At 45.0% G+C, this 21678-nt stretch overlaps 1 protein-coding gene across 1 annotated transcript in view; it reads right to left on the bottom strand.

Moving 5' to 3' along the window:
* JADE3 (jade family PHD finger 3) overlaps nucleotides 1-2474 on the bottom strand; it is a 225772-nt gene extending 223298 nt beyond the window's left edge. The window contains exon 1 of the mRNA XM_086934199.1: nucleotides 2274-2474. The gene's annotated coding sequence lies outside the window, so the exon portion shown is untranslated. The remainder of the gene's footprint in view (nucleotides 1-2273) is intronic.
* Between the last annotated feature and the right edge of the window lie 19204 nt (nucleotides 2475-21678).

Below are 21678 nucleotides of genomic sequence, written 5' to 3'. Positions count from 1 at the left end.
AGCTCTTGCATAGGGGCTTTTGTCATATACCAGCCAAAAAAGAGCTGCACATCAGAACACAAGCAACAAAATAAATTGTGTATCAGAAAAGAATGAAAACAGCAGGGCCTCTGTACAGAAGCAGTTTACAGTACAGGTACCATTTCTCACCCTCAGAAAAGGAGATGCACTGAGTGAGGTTTCAAACAAAAGTAAAGTGAAAAAGAAATAGACACATTAGGCCTCCATCTTTACCTTTTTTTTTTACTATAATGGTGCAATTTCCAGCCTGGCAGTGAGGGAATGCAAAATTTTGAAATACACCAGTCAGAAAAAAAAGGATGTAATTTTGATTGTCTGCAGAAAATAGGTAAGCATGGTTGACCAGTATTGTGAACTAAATAGTGCAAAAGCACAAACCACAGAAAATAAAGGTATGCACGGGTGACAGGACAGAGCTGTTCTCTATCGAGAAGGTCCAATAGCTAAAACAATGTTTGTCTACGGGTTCACTAGATCCATGTTGTGACATACACGCCCATGTCCAAGTTGTCAGCAATTCAAAATCAAACGCCATTTGTGGGAGATGGCCTTTCAATGGCCTTCCAGGAGGCAGAGAAGCTTGCACACAATACACATGGTCTTCTACTTTTAACTGCATTTCTTCCCACTTTGATTAATTACGGGTGCACCAAAATAGTATTGTTCATAAATACCCAATTCTCCTTACAATGCATGCATTTGCCAAGCTCCTTTTTCATAAAAACGTTGCTTGTCATCCCTATCATGTAGAGTCTGGTTTCTTTTTAAGACTGCGCCAACACTGCATTTAGCCTTTCTTTGCTCGTTGTCAATACTAGACTGTGCAAGTTTGCACTGCATATACATATGGACTACAGTCTGGACCTAAATATAAATTGATAAGTATAAAGAGCTGCATAGTTATACACTGCACGCCAACTGTGTTTATCACAATCGTATTTTTTCATTTGTATTTTTCATATAAAGCTAGGCAGGTGGCCACTGTATATTGAAGGGAATAATCACATAAATGCGACACAACGTTCACCAATGGTTCTAGAATTAGGAGAATAACATTATATAGTCACCGTTAATTGGACGGCATGTCCAAAACAAATCAATGTCTTGCACTTGTCTTATTACTGTGGTATTGCAATAGACTGAATATTCAGGGTCAAAGTCGTTCTAGTAGTCTACCACTAACCACAAGTGACAGTAAGCAGTTCTCGGTGTAATTACATCACATCCCCACAGACAAGCTTTCGAGTAGCGCGAACTTTCCTTGTGAAAGGCTGCTTTGTTTGGATTTAAAGGGGGCGCGAACGTATCCGTGCCTTTTATCAATTGCTAACCTATTACAAGTCAGCAGCACATACACACAGAAGAGAGAACATAACCAATAAACGAGTGATAACACGAGCACTGGGAATTAGTTGTAAACTTATGAAAGTTGCAACCGCGGGCAACTAACAGGAAGTGAGTAAAGTCGAATTAAAGTTTTAGAACATCATGACAAAACATTCTGACGATTTGGGGAGAGGACTTCTTATTGGGTGCCATTCTCCGATTTTTTATTAGTTTAACGAATGCTATTTCCGTGTTAGTGTGACTGACCTTTGGGCCTTGTCAAAAACGTTAAAACCAAGGAATAAACTTTTTTTAAGAGGTCAGAGTAAGCAACATTTTTGGGGGTAAAGGGTCGTTGCCTAGGCCACACAACTATCTGGAAGTGCCCTGTCCTCGATGGGCACAAGATGTCACAAGTAAGGTAAAAGAAACGGGTAGCAATAAGCGTTAGGCACAGAACTGGCAACCTGACAGAATCACATGGGCATAGTGAATCAGGCCACATGTGCGGGGCCCACGCTTCCTGGCAGGGACACTGGGATCAGAGGAAGCCCAGCACTGGCGTCCTTGCCAGTCCTTTCACCTGTGAGCGGATCATGGGGTGATCCGATCCCAGTGCCAGGGAGGCGCTGTTATTCAGCGCGTGCACTCTGTTTACATTGCACTTCCTGCAGAAGCAGCAGCGCTCGAGCTTCCCAACCAGCACCACCTCATCTCCGTTGGCGCCAAATCAGTTGCACAGATCCCCTTGGCGCGCTTCCTTACAGGCCGGCTGCACGTTGCCTCAGTAGATCCCCTTTGTAGGAAGCGCCCGACAGGGAGCCGCCCGTGCAGGGCCTCGGGCCCCAGCGTGAGGGCACCGTGGGCAGCCAGCGCGCCCCTTCCCAGCCACGCACAGGAGGCCGCAGACGGCGCCCGGCACTCACCTTCACAGCCCCGCCGCGTCTGCCGGTGCCCCCGCGGCCTCGATCCGCTCAGCGAGCGCAGCTCCGGGAAGCCTGGGCCCGCATCGCCCCGAGTCCGCGCTGGTGAATGCGGCGAAGGTTCCCCCCGTGAGAGCGGCGGCCTGTGTGCCGGTGACCGCCTCAGCAGAGGCGCACAAGGGCCTGATTGTGTTATTGGCACCGCTGCGCCCACGCTCCGCCTCTTCCCCTTCCTCCCGCCCTGCTGACAGCTCCACGCTGCCGCCCGAGCGCGGCCTCTCTCTCCGCCCGTGCCGGGACCCGGCCTCCTGCTCGGCTCTTAGCCCTCCTGCTCGCCAGCCTCGCAGTGAACCCGCAGCTCGGCTGGGAACGGCTGAAACCGGGCCGTGCCCAGGCTGGCGACCCCGTAGAGACTGAACCTAAGACACCGGGTGTCTCCGGTTTCTGTTCACAGGAAAAAACATGCAAGAAAGAGAACCGTTTAGAGACGCCCATGCATTAGATTAGAGTATCATTTTTACCAACACGTGGGCATTGTTGCTCTTGTTTACACACTCGTTTATTTCTTCTAATACACGATTCATTCAACTTTATATACAGACCGACCGTATCAATCTAAAAATAAACACATTTTTTTGTAAACAAATTGTATTCAGTTACATCTCCTCACATCTAAAAATACACACAATATGGCTATATTATATTTTAAATACATAAACACAACCTAAATAAAAACATATTTTATAGCTAGCTACTTTTCTTACTTACTTTTTTTTTAATATACGGGTTTTCAAAAATAGAGAAATAATTAAGATTTCAATCCTATACATCTAGGACCACATATTCATCACAAACAATTATACATTGGAAACTAAATAACGTAGACGTTCTTCGCAGAGAGTTCTGAGTGACAGGAAATAGGCAAGGAGAGCAAAGCTCGAGGTTTCGTTAATGTCACTCACAATTCTTAGGTGGAAAACATCTTCATTAGTCAAAGTTACTCAGTTGTAATTTTATGTTGTATTTGGTTGTGAAATGGCCAGGCGTGGATTAGGTAAAATATATATTCTTGTGACAGCGCTATCCAAGCCAAATGCTGCAGACTCCTCAGGGGAAACTGCTAAATAAGGAATGTACAGGAGTTTCACATAGACTAGAGGTTCTAAATGTAATACAAACTCCTACTTGAGCTAACTTTAGACAAACTAGGCCACATAAGCTATTCTTTTGTGCGACATTTCATTGTCTCGCATGAATAAGATTGTATTTTCATGTCCCACTAGAATACAAATCCAATGTACCTTGTTGAGACAGACAAAGATTTTCACAGCCTGTTCTGAGAAAAGTGTACTTATTCAAGGTCAAACCTAGCTGTCCCAGAAAAACCACAAACTATGTATCAATTTCTGTTCTATGTGCAGACATCTGCTTGTGAGAAACTTCATGTAGTAGAATTATGAGAAATCTATTGCACGTATTTCAATGTAATTCGTCTCTTTTGCCTTATTCTAATTGGTTGAGAGCTTGGGAAGCACTACTATATTGCCTATACGAAATCCTTTGCACAGAACCCAATAAAAGAATGTTATGAAAGAGGATTTCTTCGTGCGAGAGAGCCCATTTCCCTTACCTGAGAAGGCAAATCTTCGCCAAATTTCTCTCTCTTTTATGCTCCGCATTTTGCAGATCTGAACTTTAAAGAGTTCTTGATTGGTTCTGTGCTTAATTTAGCTTGTATTCTGATTATTTACTAAATTGAAATAACTTCCGTAAGCCTAAAATCTTTAATATAAAACCTTTATGGTTGAAAATGTAGTGTTCTGTTACTGGATATTTCAATGCCGGAGTCCTTAAAATTTAGATGAGTTCACTGCTTTATTATCTCTGCCATCTTAGTTTTGACTCATCTTGAGACATAATCAACTAAAACAAAACAAATGACACTTTAAAAAAAATCTCTTTATTATTTTGAAAGAAAACAGTTACTTTACCTTACAGCATCTGTAGCATGTAGGCACAGATGGCCCAAACTCACACCATATAAAAGCCAGAAATTGGCAAGGATGAATATTTGCAAAAAGCTGAGTGCCTCTCAACCACAAGTGGAGAAATCGCAGAAGCATTTCTAAACAGCCAATTAACATAACCCAATTAGCTCCTGTTGCAGTGCCCCTCCCACCCACACTAGCCAGGTGATAATGTAAATATGCAGCTCTTACGCAGGTGTCGAACCGTGAGTGATGCAACATTAGCCACACCTCCTGTACACATATAGTGCGCTCGCCGCCACCTGGCCGACTGGCATAGTCCGACTACTCACCCACGAGTCCTCTGAACAGGATCCCAAGTGGAAGTGAAGGGTATCCACCCACTTAAACAACCGTCCTCCTACTCCGCTTTAACCCATTACCGTCTTGGGTCTCACGCAGGAGAATGCCATTCAGGTGATCCAAATACTATTCCCATTCTTGAATGAGGTGACATCTCCAATCCCTAGCATCAGCTAGCTCTGACAGTTCTGCCATGGCCCAAAGCACTACGTCTCTCTGCCACACCTGGTCAATGGGGGCATTCGCCACCTTCCTCTTCATAGCAATACAGCGCTTTGCAAGTACCAAGGCCAGGCTCTGGAAACCTGCCAGCTGCTTCATTCGCATAGTCACTATTCCAGTATTAAGGAGACAACGGGCGGTTCCTCGGGTAGAATAGAGGCCGTAACTTGTGAAATATATTGAGTCACTTCCTGGTAATAATCGACAATCCATCACCAGGCATGTCCATATCATGTGAAGGAAATCTGCATTAACCCTCTGGCATCTGGGACAAACCATCCTGATCCCCTTGAACATCCTCCCAATCCTATCCGGGTAAAGCTACTTATGATGTATGAAGTTGAACTGGGTAAAGCAGAAGCGCGCTTTCCTAGTGACTTTCCTGATGGATCCCAGGCATCTCTTCCATGCCTGCTCTGGGACTTCCATCTCCAACAGTTCCTCCCACCACTCATTATGAGCTTGAATGCCTGTTTTAATGGAGTCTCGGCAAAGAGCGCCATAAATCTCAGACATCCCCCCACCCGCGTTAGCTGGAGCTACCATCATATCAAGGGGACCCACCCTAGAAGGTAAGCCGCCTTCTGACCCCCATATCTTGCTTGCCACTCCTTGCAAAGCTGAATACAGTAGGAACTGTCATGGATCAATATTACTGTCAGCAACCCATCTGACACCACATTACCCCACATCCTGTATCCAGCTTCAGTCCAAGATCCAGTCAGGTCAGTCAATGTCAGATGCCTACAGAGTGGTGGGGCCCATAACGGTACACTCTGAGCATAAGGCATCTCCGCCTTGCCCCCATGAAAGTACTTTCTCAAGCACCAGACTGGCACCCTGTTATGTTATGTTATGTTATGTTATGTTATATATATTTGTATCGCGCTCAGCTACTCGGCAGAGTGTCCCGGCGCGTGCAGAGGTAAAGGAAAAATGTAGCAGGAAGACAACTAAAAGAGGAACATTTTTAGCTTTGTCTTGAAGATCACGTGATCCTGAATGCTCCGCAGCGCCAAGGGCAGAGCATTCCAAGCCAGGCTGGCTTTCCTGACAAGTGAACAGCCACCCAGCCTTTGGCGATTGAATCTAGGGGTCTGCATTACAAGTTGAGAAGAGGAACGCAATTGTCTCACTGGATTATAAAAGGCAAATCTCTTCTGAAGGTACGTGGGGCCCCTGCCATAGAGAGCCCTATTTATTTATTTTTATTTATTTATATGATTTTTAATGCGCAGCTAATACCCAAGGGTGTCTAGGCGCAGAAGATACTCTAGGATACGATGATCAGCGCACAAACTTATTGGTTGAAGAGCCAGGTCTTCAAGGCCCTACGAAAACAGATGAGAGTAGGGGCAATTTTGATGCTAGGAGGGAGGGAATTCCACAATCTGGGGGTAGCTACCAGGAATCGTCTGTCTCCCCAGGTAGCAGTTCTTGTTCGGGGAACAGATAGTAGGCAACTAGCTGCTGATCTTAAGTTCCTTATAGGGGTAAATACCTGAAATGCCTCCTTTAGAAACTTCGGGCCAGTGTGGTGAATGGCCTTGTAGGCAATGCATAAGGCCTTAAATTTGATCCTACTCTCCACTCTTAGCCAATGAAGATGGCGTATAGCTGCCGAGGTGGACTGGCGCCTAGGAATGTTGAGAAGGATTCTGGCTGCCATATTTTGAACCGATTGAAGCTTGTTCAAAATATATTTATGGGTGTTGAAAAAGAGGGCATTTCCGTAATCAAGCTTGGAAAACACCAAGGTGGTAATTAGGGTTTTTCCAGCTGATGCTGGTAAATACGGTAGCAGTTTTTTTATCTTTTTCAGCATGAAAAAGGCGGCTGAGACAACCTTATATACATGATGTTTAAATGATAGTTGTTTATCAAAGATCACTCCAAGGTTCCTGACCTTAGCGACTGGAACTGGAGGAGGACCCATCTGAGTCGGCCACCAAGTCGGAGACCATTCTGGAAGGATGTTACCGAAGGTCATAACCTCAGTTTTCTCCGCGTTCAGTTTTAGGCAATTACTATGCATCCATGTTTGTATCTCTAGTATCCCCTCCTGAAACTCAGCTGCCACCGTAGGTCCGTTCTTATGCACCGCCAACACAAGTTGGGTGTCATCAGCGTAAGTAGTTAAACGCATCCCATGAGATTTTATGACCCTTGCCAAGTCTGCGACATAAATGTTAAAAAGCGCAGGGCTTAGCGAAGATCCTTGGGGGACCCCGCAAGGCAGTTTGGAAGTTGGTGAATAATAATTGCCCAATTTAACTGTCTGTTTGCGGTTAGCTAAAAAAGAAGCTATAAGATCTTTGGCCCGATGGTTGATCCCCAGGGCTACGACACGGTCGACCAAGATAGCATGGTCGACCGTGTCGAAAGCCGCCGAGAGATCCAACAGAATAAGCACTGCTGCTCCTCCCGAATCCAAGATTTCTCTAATTTCATCGGAGGCCTTTATCAGCGCTGTTTCGGTTCCGTGTCCCCTCCGGAAACCGAACTGCGTGTCATCCAAGAGTTCGTGTTGTTCAATGAACTCTGAAAGCTGCTGGTTCATAATGGCCTCAACGATTTTAGCGGGAAAGGGAAGGCAAGCAATGGGTCTGTAGTTGGCCGCAATAGTAGGGTCTAAGGAAGGCTTTTTGAGCAAAGGTTTTACGATAGCCTTCTTCCAGATCTCTGGGTAGACGCCTGTCTTGAAGATGGCATTACAAATGATGGCAAGTGGCTGAGAAATGATGTTATGCAGTTGATTCATTATATCTGGAGGACATGGATCAAGCGGAGAACCTGATTTAATCTTGGCAGCTAGCGTGTTAACCTGATCTTCTGTCAGCATTTTGAATTGGATTCAGGACTCCACTGGGAGCCAGTGCAGGGAGCACAAATGAACACGCATACTGCACCTGTTTGACAAGCCTAACAGGAGTCTAGCAGCAGAGTTTGGGACTACCTGCAGTTTCTTTAGGAGCTAGCCTGGAATGCCCACATAGAGTGCATTAGCGTAATCCAGGCAAGATAAAATCAAGGCACGGACCACAGTTTCTTTAGCAGGCCCTGGAAGAAAGGGAAGAAACTTTCTCAGCGCTTTCAAGGTGCTGAAACAGGTCCCAACGAGCTTCTTGATTTGTGTGGAAAAGTTCAGGTTCTCAGAGAACCAAACCCCTAGATTTTTTGTAACATTATTCTCTGCACTTGGCAGGGGGAAGCCAGGGGGCCACAGCTTCTCTCTGAAGTTGACAGGAAAGGTTCCCTAAAGGAGAACCTTTGACTTCCCATCGTTGCACTTCAGCTGAGCCTGGGCCAGCCAATGGAAGACAGAGGCTAGACAGTGTTGCACGGACAGGACTGATTCATCATCTCTTCCCCAAGAGAACAGGAGCTGAGTGTCATCAACGTAGGCCATCACCTTAGCCCCTAATGACTCTGCTACGTAAACCAGCGGCATAACGTAGATGTTAAATAGGAGGGGACTAAGGAATGACCCCTGCAGGACACCAGTAGCCACCTGCTGAGGCACAGAGGCACATGGAGGAAGTCAGACCTGCTGCATTCGAGCTTTGAGAAAGGACCTGATCCAGCCCCAGACAGAACCGGCAACGCCAATCTCTGAGAGGCGGTCAAGGAGCAGGGAATGGGGCACTGTGTTGAATGCCGCAGAGAGGTCTAGCATAGCCAAAGCTGCCCTCCCGCAGCATCCAAACATTCCCGAATTGCCTCTGCCACCTCTACCAATGCTGATTCTGTGCTGTAAGCTGCTCAGAAGTCAGATTATGCCGGGTGTAACAGGCCTGATACCTCAATAAAGTTGGTGAGCTGGTTGGTAACTACTTTCTCGCAAACCTTAGCTAAACTTGGCAGGAGCGAGATTGGACAGTAGTTCACAGGTATCGATGGGTCAAGAGACAGATTTTTTTTTAGAAGAGAGAGCATCAGCGCCTACTTCCAAGATATCAGGACCATGGCCTCCCGAAGGGACATGTTTAGGATTTGGTTGACTTTGCGATTTATAATGTCAGTTGCAGTGGCCAAGAGTCTGGCGGCTCAAGGGTCATTGGGAGAGCCCGACTTCAAGGCTTTAAGAATTCTGAGAGTGTCAGATAAATCTATTAGGGCAAAGGTTGACAACGTATTGGCCGTACCAACAGCCAAACGGCCAGACAAGGAAGCTGTAAGCCCTATAGCAGGGGCGGAGAAAGAAGCTTGAATGCTGCATATTTTGTCCACGGAGCCGCTAGAGCGGACACCGAATCAGAGATCCAAGTCTTGAACCTGGTAACATACCCCTTCAGACTGTCTCGGGGGGGGGGGGGCACGTGGCGGGAGACAGCCAAAGAGCGAATACACTGGAGAGGGTCGATTTTGCTAAAGGACGGCAGACGATGACAGCCAGCCAGCTGAACTGGCAGGGTGGCTTCCCAAGAAAAGAAGATTGGGAAGTGGTCCATCCAAGAGACAGGCAAAGGTTTAGCGACCTGAATCGGAAAATTCGAGCAGATGGGGTCAAATGTATGGCCCCCTTGATGGGTCGGATCCATGAGACGTTGACAAAGTTGGACCGATATGAGGGAGTCGAGGAAAGCAGCAGGGTCACGCTCCTCATCTTGGACCAGATGAAGATTAACTTCCGCAAGAATCAAATAATGTGTAAAGCGCAATGCGCGTTCGACCACAGCGTCCCCGTATGATTTAAGAAAAGCACCAGGCGGACCTGGGGCACGATAGATGAGAGACCCACCTAGTGTGAAATGGGCTGAGAGCTTCACGCTGAAATCCAAGGCTTCGCACTCCCCCCATAGACTGGAAGTTTTGCTATGAAGAGCCCAATTAGCTTGATAAAAGATGGCAAGGCCACCTCCCTTACCAACTAGACGATCAGCCCGATGAAATTTATAGGCAGCAGGAGTAACCAGCGTAACAATGGGGTTAGATGATGAGTCTAACCAGGTCTCTGTGATAAAGAGAAGATCTAATGAGTGATCAGAGACCAGGTCAGCAATGTCCACATAGTGCTTCCTTACTGATCTGGCATTAATAGGGGCAGCTCTAATAAGCAGAGGCCTAGGTGATTTTTTAGAAACAGTGCTAGAGAAAGGCTCACATGTAGGCGTAAAGCCGCAGTCAGGACAAACGAAGACCGAATTTGAAAGCGGCGAGTAGCCGCAATGTGAAGGGCATAGCGTAGGTCTGCAATTAGGTACTCGCTAGTTAGATGGATAATCTTACTGCTAGACGACCCAACACAAACATCGTTTCAGGCCCTGGGCGCTGACTTGGCGCAGACGGGCGCAGACGGGCTTTTAGAGGTCATCAAGTAGGGTTTGGCTGATGGGGCGTGCAGCGACTAGAGCGTTGCCAGCGAAAGGTGCGAGGCACGTCCAAAATGGGCGCTGAAAGAGACTGGCCTCACGAAAGTGCAGAGTGCAAAAAAAAGAGGGAGTATAACACACTCCAAACGTTTAAAATGAATTCAGCAGTAGTTAATTCAAGTAAAAATCATTCCCACCAGTACTCCCATAATATCGATTTTAAAAGAATTCAGCAAGAGTAAATCACATTACAAGTAGAAGCGTTTCCCACCAATTCCCCGAACAATAAAAGTAACACACCAAATTTAAAAGCAAGTAATAAAATCGGTAGGACAGAGCAAACTAAGCCTTTACCAAGCCTCAGCAGTACATATGGAATACTACGATAAGGAGGGAATTACAAAAACCACTCCAGCAGCTATTTACCCCTGAAGTCAAAGCCTAACATGTCCCTTTCGGGATTCATAGCATTTCTAAGACAACGAAAGGACTACTGAAGCTGGGTTGCGGGTAATCCAACACATAATTAGGTGCTCCCAGCCCCCCTTCCTCCAATGCAGCATATAAAATGGCTATCTCTACCCTGTGTCTTTTGGACCACCAAATTCAAGGCGGCTAGTAGTCACTGTAGGTCCCTAAAGAATGCTCCACCACCAAAGGTCGCATAGTCGCTAGGTCTGATTCTACATCTTGCAATTTGTCTTTCAGTTTCTTTTGATCTTTTCAAAGAAACCCCACATCAATCACCACAGCATCCAGTTTGGGCTCCAGGGAGACTTTAAGGCCATTGACGGTCGTCAGTAGTTCTGCCAATTTCTCCATGTGATCTTGGAGGAGACACTCCACTGCAGTTTGTGGGGGTGTCTGTCCGTGATTCTCTGCAGGGCCCAGTGTTGTCTGTTGCCACCTTTACCGTTCTTCACTTTGGCTACGGTGGTAGTCTGACGTGCCCACTTGCCCAGGGTGATGGCAGGCCTCACACCACAAGTCTGATGTGGGTCAGCAAACTTTTGTGTAGTCCCCACAGGCTAAGTAACACAGAACCACTCACCAGTGACCGGGTGCAAGCTACAGGTTCCCTATGCTCTCCAGTGGTATGCAGCCTCCCGGGCACCTCTTCTTCGGGAACGAGCAGGTCACAGACAAGTCTCTTTCACAGAATCAGTCTCCTCCAAGGATCTATGGAATCGTGCCTCTGGTCTCTTGGCCTGGTTCTATGAGCATCGCAGTTATCAGGGTCTTCCTCAAGGTGCGCAGCCATTGGGTTGCCCAACCACTCAACACCAGGGTCCTACTGTTGTCCACAAGTGCACTTGTAGCATGCTTGTTGTGCCACACTGGTTCTAATTACATGCAGGGCACAGCCCCAGGTCCGCTCTGGTGACTTCTGAGGTTACGGACTGCCAGCGGCTGTTCCTCGCTGTTCGCAGCTCCTCCAGTGTTACCACTCGCAGCTTGTTGGGTACTGCAGCATGCATGTGTCGTAGGTTCTCGCTCTCAATGTCCCGGTCTCCCACAAGTGCCTTGCACAGCCACACTTGGGGTCTTCAATGGAAGGAGACTATGGCCAGCCGCATGTATGTAGCCCGCTGGGTGCCCCCACGCTGGATCACCCCCACCAAGCGCTCGGGCTATGTGTTCCCACCAGCACCAATACTCACCACTGTCCAAGGCTCAACCAGACCTCCCACAGTTGAGGTTTACTGTAGGGCCTCGCTCAGGCAGGGCCGGACTTCGATTCACAGCCGAACGTGGCATAGCACAAAATGGCACCTCCAACTTCAGGGTCCACACCCCAGGACCGCACGCCCCTGTCAGCGCCTCATTTCTCCTGCTGCTATTCTTCAGGGCCTCTTCGGAGCCCGATGAGGGGGTCCCTGGGTGCACGTGAAAATCGGGGACAGCATTTTCCACTTCGCAGACTCTATCAATAGTGCAGCCCAGTGCAGATCAATTACTTCTGACATTGGAGCCCAGTTTCCAGGGCCATCCACTCTGAGCAGCGCCTCACCTTCCTCTCCTCTATTGCTCTGGTCTTCCTCGAGGAAGTGGTCTCTGGGCTCACTGAAACTCTTGGGCCAATCTTGTGCACGCTGCTGTCCCCGCTGAAAGCAAGGCCCAGTGCTAGTCAGTCGTCTCAGCTCCGGAGCTCACTTCACCAGCATCGCCAGGTATCCCGGGAAGCAGGGTCAGTAGATCCCCTCTGCTGGAGGTTGTGTGGCATGTCCTTTGCTTCGATCCTCTTCCAATACTTGTGGATGGGGCCAGATAAATTACAGCAGCGGGTCGGAGCTCACAATCAAGCAACCTACCCATCTGCCATCTTGGACATGTTGCAGGGATTTTCTGTATACAGAACTATGCCTGGGATTACATAACATCAGTATGTAGCGACTGAGTCACCATACCACATCAGTACCTATGGAATTCAATCCTAACTAGCTCTTAGTGCCTTACCTGCCCTCCTAGCCTTCCCAGAGTGACAGGTAAGTTAGCACCCTAGAACACAACACACTAGACGACTCAGGGAACCATGGAAACAGATCATCACCTTTCCTTTTCTCACTCATGTATGTTCTTAATAAACAAAACAAAGACACAAGAACAGTTTGCAATATTTATTGAAACTATGGTGCTCTATTATAAAACAACTGCGATTGCAATTAGAAAACATATGCATGCCTGCAGAGTGAGTAGCATCAGAAGTAAACTATATATAATGAGAAGCCCTACCATGTTTAAAGATATATCTGCCTTAGCCTGACCACACTATGGCGGCATAGTGATATATCATTGATCTCTGGGATTAGAACCGAACCCCATACCTATTATTGTTAGGTAATCTGCATCTCAGGTTGTGCAAGGCTGGTGCGTTCGTCTCAGGACACCTTCTCTGGAAGAATTCTCCCTGTTTCAAAGAGCACGTCCCAGTGTATATGAAACGAGGTTTCTTTTTGAAAACAGCAGATGTGAATGTATGTTGTGTCTAAATACCAAGATACTTTGTTAACCGAGCACAGGGCACAGTGTTGTTTGACCGTGTATGAGATGTTCAAACATAGTCCAGAGAGAAGAAACAATAAAAAAAACCATGTGCTGTGTTTTGCTAAAATAATATTGTGGCACAAAAATAAACGTACTGGTTGCGTCCTGTGCAAAACAAAGCAGTCTAAAACTTGCAGTTAAGCTAAAATAAGGGAGAACTAAGTGGGCTCTAAAGGGAACTCACAGCATCCCCCCTTTGGTTGGGCAAGTAATAGAGCGACTACATGAACACTATATAGCACAAGCTAAGCAAATGTAATGCTTTGCTAATAGGCAGGTTATACAAAAAAATAATTACAAAAATATATATATTTTAAAACGCAACATCAATTTGGAAAAGTGGTCAGATTAAAGTGTGTTGGAGGTATCCATGATGTCTCCCATGAGTTCAAGAGAAAGTGAATCCAGGATGGACTCTATCTCCATAGATGATGAATCCGCCATAGCCCAGTTTAAATCATTCAAAGAACAGATATGATCCTCAGTATCAGCCAATGCTGAGGAAGTATCTGGACAACCTGCATCTGTGTAGCAGCCACAAGCCAATGGGACAACTCCGAAAATGGGTTGTTAGAGGACTCATTGACAGGTTCATGTCCACAGGATCTGGCGTTTGCAGAGCCAGGCAAATATCCAGTACCCATTTGAAGGGGCACCATAGGCAATTAAACATGGGTTTGATGCAGGCACACCAGATATGTCGGAATGTCAATGACCAGTCAAGATCCAGTTCTTGGAGCAGAAAGATTCTGGAGAACCTTACCAGTGTTCACAACATAACTGGACCTATGGTAGTTTTAGAGGGCTTCGTGATGGAATATACATTACGGTGGAGCAAAAATAGAATCAAAATGCAGCAAAATGGGATGCCTCCGTACACAAGAGAAAAAGGCAATGAGTACAAGCTGGTATTATTCCAAAGGTCTTTTGGAAGTACCTGACTATGTTAGAGCCAAGAACTTTATAAAAGTAAGCAAGGCTGGCAATGTTAGATGCATTAATAATGCGATGAACTAATTTGCCAAAATGTATTGGGAGGTTGGTGTTTAAAAAGGACTGTCAGTCAGTCAGTTAAAAAGCTTTATTCGATTGTTCATAGTAACAACCATAAAAGCACATTTCAGTAAACATACATTGACGCATAAAATCCAAGCATTGTTAAAAACGACATAGAATAGAAAAACACAAGCAGAATATACAATAAAAAATATAAATATACATGATTATGTTAGTTAAAATATATCTAGCAGCAACACAATTACCCCTCCATACTTTTCCTAAATTTAATTGCTAGTTTTCAAAAAGCTGCATACAAATAAAGTGCAATCACAGCTTAGGAGTTGGAGGTAATAAAGTGCTGGTCTGATTTGTGCAAAATTCTTTTGTTTGAGGCATGGCTTCCGTGGTACAGTATAAAAGGGGCAGATGAATAGAAAGTGTGCCAGATCTTGCGGAGACTTTTCGTCGCAGCCGCAAGCTGGCAACACTTGGCCTCGATGGGCCCCCCTCGGTACGGCAAATAATAGATGGAATATATCTAAGCGAAACCTCGTCAGCAGAAAGCGATCATAACCTGACAAGGGCCATGACAGGTACGGTTCCATGCGCAAAGAGGTTTTTAGTAGCACATGTTTCCGGACACTGTCTTTCTTTAGTTCGACCTCCTACAGAGCCAAATACCTAGATGCAATGAAGGTCTTCTTCACAAAAATAACATCAGATTTAGTGATAGACTCTGGGGTTGCAAAAAGATCGGGACGCCCTAGTTCATAAAAACAGTTACTGATATATTTAATCCAAGGGACTTTGAACCCGTTTTCCCATGTTAATGCTTCTTTCAGGATTTGTTGGGTAAGGGGTATATCAGTATTTAGCCAACAGTTTAGCCAACAAATTAAGGGATTTACGGCTATCCTATTGCATAAATAGGGCATGCCCAACTCTTCATGGGCAGAAAAGTTTGCTGTTTCCTTGGAACCCTCAAAACCCGTTTTAAAAAACTATTTTCTGCAACCTCCAGGCCTCTAGAGGAGGCGTACCCCCATAGCTCACTTCCATAGCATGCAATAGCAGTGCTCTTAGCTTGGTAGAGTTGGAGCATTGCGGCCACCGGACTATTACCCATTTTTCTTGTGAAGTCAAGTATTGCTGCATTGGCTCTAGTTACCTCTCCCATTTTTCTCTGTACTGCGGGCCCCCAATTTAGTTGACGATCAAAGAGGACACCGAGGTAGGAAAATGTTTTAGCTACAGAATTTTTTTCCCCATTGACATTAAAGGAGTTTGGCTTTTTTTCCCTAGGCCTACCTTCATGACGTAAGATTTTGAGTTATTGATACTCAGGTCCCGGGACTTCATAAAAGCATGGAAAGAATTTAGCAGGGCTTGTAGGCCAATTGCAGTCCTGGATATCAGGACTGCGTCATCCGCGTAGAGCAGAACCGGCAAGCCTTTCCGGCCGACATAGGGGTAATCTACTCCTGTACTTAAAAGATGCTCTTCCAGGTCATTGATGTATAGGTTGAAGAGGAATGGGGCTAGAATACACCCTTGGCGGACGCCCCGATGTATTCCAAAGTCCCTCGTTACTTTTAAGTCTTGTGTATAACGGACATTTGCTCTTGTATCGGAGTGCATGTCGGCTAGTAAATTTATCAGGTTCCGCTCTACACCCATTTTTGCCATGGCATCCCATAGCCTACCACGGTCTACGCAGTCGAAAGCCGACGATAGGTCCATGAATGCCATGTGAATTGTACCTTGTCGGGCCATGGTGTATTTTCCTATAATCATGTACAGGTTCAAACACTGGGTAACCGTTGAGTGACCAGGCCTGAAGCCGTATTGAATTGGGGAAATGACATTGTTTTCATCTGCCCATGCTACTAACCTATTTAAAATTACACCCCCCACTACTTTCACTACAGAGTTAATTAAAGATATTGGCCTGTAGCAGAGTGGGCTACTGCGGTCTCCTTTTTTAAATACGGGTACTATGGTGGAGATCCCCCACGACTTTGGGCAACCAGAAGTCGCTGCTGCATTAACTACAGCGGTAAGAACAGGGGCCCATAATGATGGGCAAGATTTAAAAAGATCTGAAGGAAGGCCGTCAGGCCCTGGGGCCTTATTGCAGGTTAGGCCTTGAATTCCTTTTTCAACCTCATTAATTGAAAAATGCAGAAGGTTCTCCATAGGAGTAATAGGACTATACTCAGCTTGTGGCTCATTACTTTTAAAAATAGTACTGAAATGGGTGACCCACTCTTCCTCTGGGATATTTGTGCCAAGAACAGTGTTACTTGGGGGATCAAACAGAGGTTTATTGATGATTTCCCAGAACTTGGCACTGTTACCCAAAATTTTAGGATCTAAAAGGTACTCCCAGGTACTTGCCTTTACCTCTTTTTTTCGTGTCGCAAGGGATTTATTGTAGATGGCGCGCATAACCTTGATACGTGCCAAGTCTCTGGGTCTAGCTTTTAGGGCCGTCTTAAGGTCTCGGCTGGCTTTGGAGCAGGAGTGGTCAACCATTTTGGGTTATTGCCGGCATGCCCATTTGCTGGCACCATTAACAAGGACCCTATTGTTGATACGACCCCCTCAAATGCAGACAAGGTTTGTCCAGGAGATGATGTAGGTGACACACAAAGTGAAAGTTCGGAACTACATAGATTATTAATTGAGATATACAAGTTATCACAATTCACCATTGTCCATTTCAAGCGGCGCTTTCCGTTTGTACACTTTAAGGTTCCTCGGCCTTCACAACGCTTTCGCTGTTCAAAGATACCTCCACCCAATTTGATGGAGATGGAGTTATGATCACTATGAACGCTCATTTGGATGCGAAAATCTGAGGCAAAGTTGGCAAGGTCCGCAGATAATAGGATATGGTCTATGTATGATCCGTTTAAGTTGCCTTTATATGTAGGTACATGAAAAAGTGTGTGCTCCGCCGTCTCAGACATAGCTGCAACTAAGTTGTTTTCATTCATCAAAGTGTTAAGTTGAGATCCACGCTGAGAATGATCGAAATGAAAGCCTTTCAGCCTATTACACCCCAAATGTCCCATAGGCGTCACTCCTGGATTCCCACATGGATGGGTATTAAAATCACCAGCGATCAATATTTGGCGTGACAAATTCCCCACATTGTCTCTCAGGAAATAACACAACTGCAGTAAATTTTGGTTTACTGCATTATAAAAGTTGATCAGGGTCAAGGTATATTTACCACTCTTTAGCTCTAGGACTTGGATATTCCTGTTGCCTGAGTGACGGATGTTTATATGACAGATAAGAGCCAGATTGATGTAAATTACCAGGCCCCCCTTTGCTCTTCCACTGCTCAATGGTTCAGCTGGCATGAAGAAGCTTTGATATCCCTCGATGTGAACGTATTTTTCTTCTGCCAGCCATGTTTCTTGGAGGCATATCACCGCGTATTGCTTGACAAAAGACAGCCAAGTGGGATCGCAAGCTTTATCAGCCAAGTCCGCCGTGTTCCAGGAGACCAGGCTTGTGCTACATGATGGTATTATGTCTGCTTCAGTGACTGTATCTGTGTTTACATTGTTAGATAAATTTGGGTCGATAAACTCTGTTCGTATGACTACCTGTTCTTCCATGCTGTTGTGATTGTGTTTTATATTGGTTAGGTCGGGGCTAATGGCCTCTAAATAGTCTGTGGATGAACTTGACCGATTTTGTAAGAGCGAACTCTCTGATGAGGTTCTTATTTCTGGGCCTGTCTGGTCAATTAATATTAATTTCTCAGCAATGGTGAATTCATTCAGTCCCTTTGTATCAGCGTCTTTGCCAGATGTTATGTCATGGTTTGCGTAATCATTATGTACAGGGGGGATTTGTGTTACGGGTAGTCAGTCGACCCCCTCCAGGCCACACTGTTCATAGAAGACATTAAACCTGTTTGAAATGGGAACGCTGTATTGATTATTCTGATAGGTTGAGTAGGGATATTCGTGTTGGAGTACTTGGTGTGATCTTTCCCTCCTCTCTGGGTACATTGCAAAGTGATTTATAGTTCTGTAGTCCCTGGGTATGGCCTGATTTGAATATAATGGGTCATCTGGGGTATAATGGCCATAATTCCCTGTAGTATCCCAATTTTGATGTTGGTTAGCGAAGGTATGAAATCTCCCCTGTTCCGGTAAGAAATGTAAGTGCATGTTGTTTGACCCGGGGTCGTTTGAGGGATAAAAGTAGCTAAGGTCCATAGTACGAATCAGACTGTTTGTGGGACCATCCCTCCATCTACTGATATGGGTTGCCACGCGAATATCTCTAAAAGTTATAATAATGCACTCACCCTCGGTAGACTTAAATCTATGACCCACCCAATCTACCCTCCTGACATGGGATATTTGCCCATTGAAGTGTGAAGGAAGCGGTCTATGTGTAGTTAGCCAATGGCACACTTTGTTTTTTAGTTCCCCGTATGTTTCTGTTTTCCCCTCACCCAATTTCGGGACGCCTATCATTACTATTGTGTAGGGGTGAGACTCAGGAGGAAGGTTGATATAGATTGGCTTTTTAGCTGGTACCCGGTTTGAGGGTTTCTTAGGCATATTTTGAGATACTGTGGGCCTTAATGGTCCGGGCTGGTCGTTTTGTTTTGCAGTACATAAATCCTCTGCCGCCCATTCGCTCTCATCATTTTCAGTTGTAGGTGGCTCAGAAGCTATGTTAGGGTCTGGGGCCACTACTAGTACAATATTTTCATGAGCGCTGGAGTTTTTGTTTGTGACATTTGGGGCTAATGCTGCAGATAGAGGGGTCTGTTTAGTGTTGCCGCTGTGTGGTGGATTCTTTGTTCGTATGACCTTATTATTAGTCGGTTTAGATGGACATTTAGCCGACGCGGGGTTCTCTTTTGATGGCGGTGGTCTGAGTATTTTTAACATTGTTGCGGTATTTTTATTTTGTGTCACTTCAAATTTCTCAACGGTTTCCTCCAGCTTAATAATTCTTTCACGTATGGGCAACAGGAGGGACCTTATTAAATGTTCCAGTTGGATCAGAAATGTGTTATCACTTAAATTTAATGAATCAGTCTGACATGACTGATCTGTACTAGCTGTTGCGTTTTCTGCCTGTAGCTCTTTTGGCTGTCGGGATGCCACCAGACTAGATGGTAGTAGTGTCTGGTGGTTAGGTATTTTATTTATCAGTTTGGCCAATCTAAAGTTGGACCAAACGTCCTTCGCTGAGAGCTTGTGTTTACAGAGGGGTCGGGAGATTATCCTCACTATTGATTTTGATTTTTTCCTATTCCGCCTTTTGGGCTTAGTTATCGGACTGCCTTTATCGGGGGCGGAATTATTTATAGGTAGTAGTCTCCCCGGGTATTCGTCATCTACACGTGGTAAAGCTATAGACATGGCTCTAGAAGGAAGAGGGCCTGAGTTATCCTGTGGGCTACAAGTTGGCAGAGGACTGCTTTCCCTGCTGTTACAGTTTAATGGTGTACTTGTATTTGATAAGGAATTTTCTCTCACTTGAGTATTAGGCAACCCTGTAAAGGATTGCATTAAAAGTGATTCCTGAGAATTTATAGTAATAACAGAAGTATTAATAGTAGTGGTGTTATGTAATGAAAGATTAGGGAAACACAAATTTGGAGTTAGCGAAAAACGCCTCTCTGTATTTTGAATAGCGTCTGCCACAACGCCTATAGTTTTCTGTAGCATTATGTTAATAGCGGTGAGGCTAGGAAGAGGTGTAGTAGGAGCCACTTTATTCCTAGTGGAGGATCTTGTGGCAATGGGTGTCCTCCGCTCGGCGGCCACTAGCGATGTCGGTTGCGGTGGCGGGAGGGGGACTGAGGCAGGCACCAGGCTCTAGGGGAAAGATAGTGTCAAGGGGTTGTTGTAAGCAGGTCCTGGGAATTGCAGCAGAAGTTTTTAAACGGACTGTATTTCACTGGGTGTCCCTGCAACTTGTAATTCAAAAGTTTTTCTAGCAGATGTTAGTGCTACTTCTTTTTGAAACAATAGTGCTTTGAGTCTGCTCAGCTTGTTAAAATCTGCCTTCAAAATTGGAATAAAAAGCAACAACGAGCTATCATTTCCTCCTTGCAGAGGTGGTAAGAGCACATTATTGCAGCAGGTGACATTGCGGCAAACCCAAAAAATATAAGCTTTTATTCCACAACATTCGTAATAATTTAACATTAAATAGCTTCTGTTTGAAAGAACTTGAAGAAGGGGAGTTGTGGAAGAGGCTAGGATTCCTTTTACAAAAACAGGCCAAATTTGCTACCAAAGCATTACATTATCCACAAATGGTAACGTATTGACAAATAAGTGAATGTCCGATGGAAGAGTAGCATTCTTTCCATTAATGAAGACATCTGTATACGTGCGCTCACAGCGATATGAAAATTAGAGGAACCATAATTGAGGAATGAAGCTGCCTCGAGGGCTCATATATACTGACAGGGAAATGTTTCATGCAAGCTGTAAATTGAAATGTTGAAATTGGCAGAGATATTAAGGCATGCATTAACCATACAGTGAAAGGTGTTTCTGCTATAGTGAAAGGGAGCTGGTCTAACTTCTTGAGGTATAACATTTTCTAGGTTGCGTCTTTTCTTGCCATGAGTCATAATTTACGTGTCAGATTGAAAGGCATGAATAGCTGGCTAGAATTAGGTAATTTCAAGCAATGCAACCATTTTTAAGGGTTTGAAGGGTCCAGCTAAACTGCATGATGGATCCAAACTGACTTTAACCATGGTACAATGAAGACATGTTACTTTGCACGGTATTATTAACAGAGGACACAATGTTATTCAAACTGTAAATGCGAGAAGACAACATATTAATGCTATTATCAACAACAGCAAGCACTTTCTCCAAATGATCTTGATCAATTTGTCTTAAACGTGCAGCAGCTTCCATTTGTGACAATTTCCAAATTTCCTTATATGTATCATAAATAAATCTTTTAGTACACAGAGATTTAGGACCCCACAGAAAATCAGATAGTTCTGTGTCCTCTGATGAGAGAGAAAGATGTTGTTTCACTGTAGATAGTGTAGAGTGTTCTAACCATTGTTGACACAATTTTTCCACTGAGTAGGTAGTAACAATTCCTAAGTGTTGCGATTGGGAATAAGGAGGATCAGGTTGGCTAGCTTTAAAGCCATGTGGAATTCAAAAATCGGGCATGACATCCATTTGTCTCCACAATGACCACCTGTGAGAACCTAAAAGTGTGCTGTTAAATGTACCATTCTTTAACATACTATTGAGTTGGTCAGCAAGGACATTTGTTAAATGTTGTCAATTTTCAAACAGTGCAAAGGAAGGAAGGGTTAGTGTATTCATTTCTTTAATTTTAGCCAATCCTAGACATGTAGTCTGCTGAACTGTGTCATTCATGAAAATCATTTGAGGTGGAATTAAGCAGGCTCAAAATAATGTATCCGTACCCTGGACCTGCCAGGATTTGGTACTTCAAATGGATTTCAAT

The sequence above is a fragment of the Lissotriton vulgaris genome, chromosome 8 (assembly GCF_964263255.1).
Source record: "Lissotriton vulgaris chromosome 8, aLisVul1.2, whole genome shotgun sequence".
Lineage (NCBI taxonomy): Eukaryota > Metazoa > Chordata > Amphibia > Caudata > Salamandridae > Lissotriton > Lissotriton vulgaris.
Note: the sequence above shows the minus strand (reverse complement) of the source record. Positions and strands in the feature narration are given on the sequence as shown.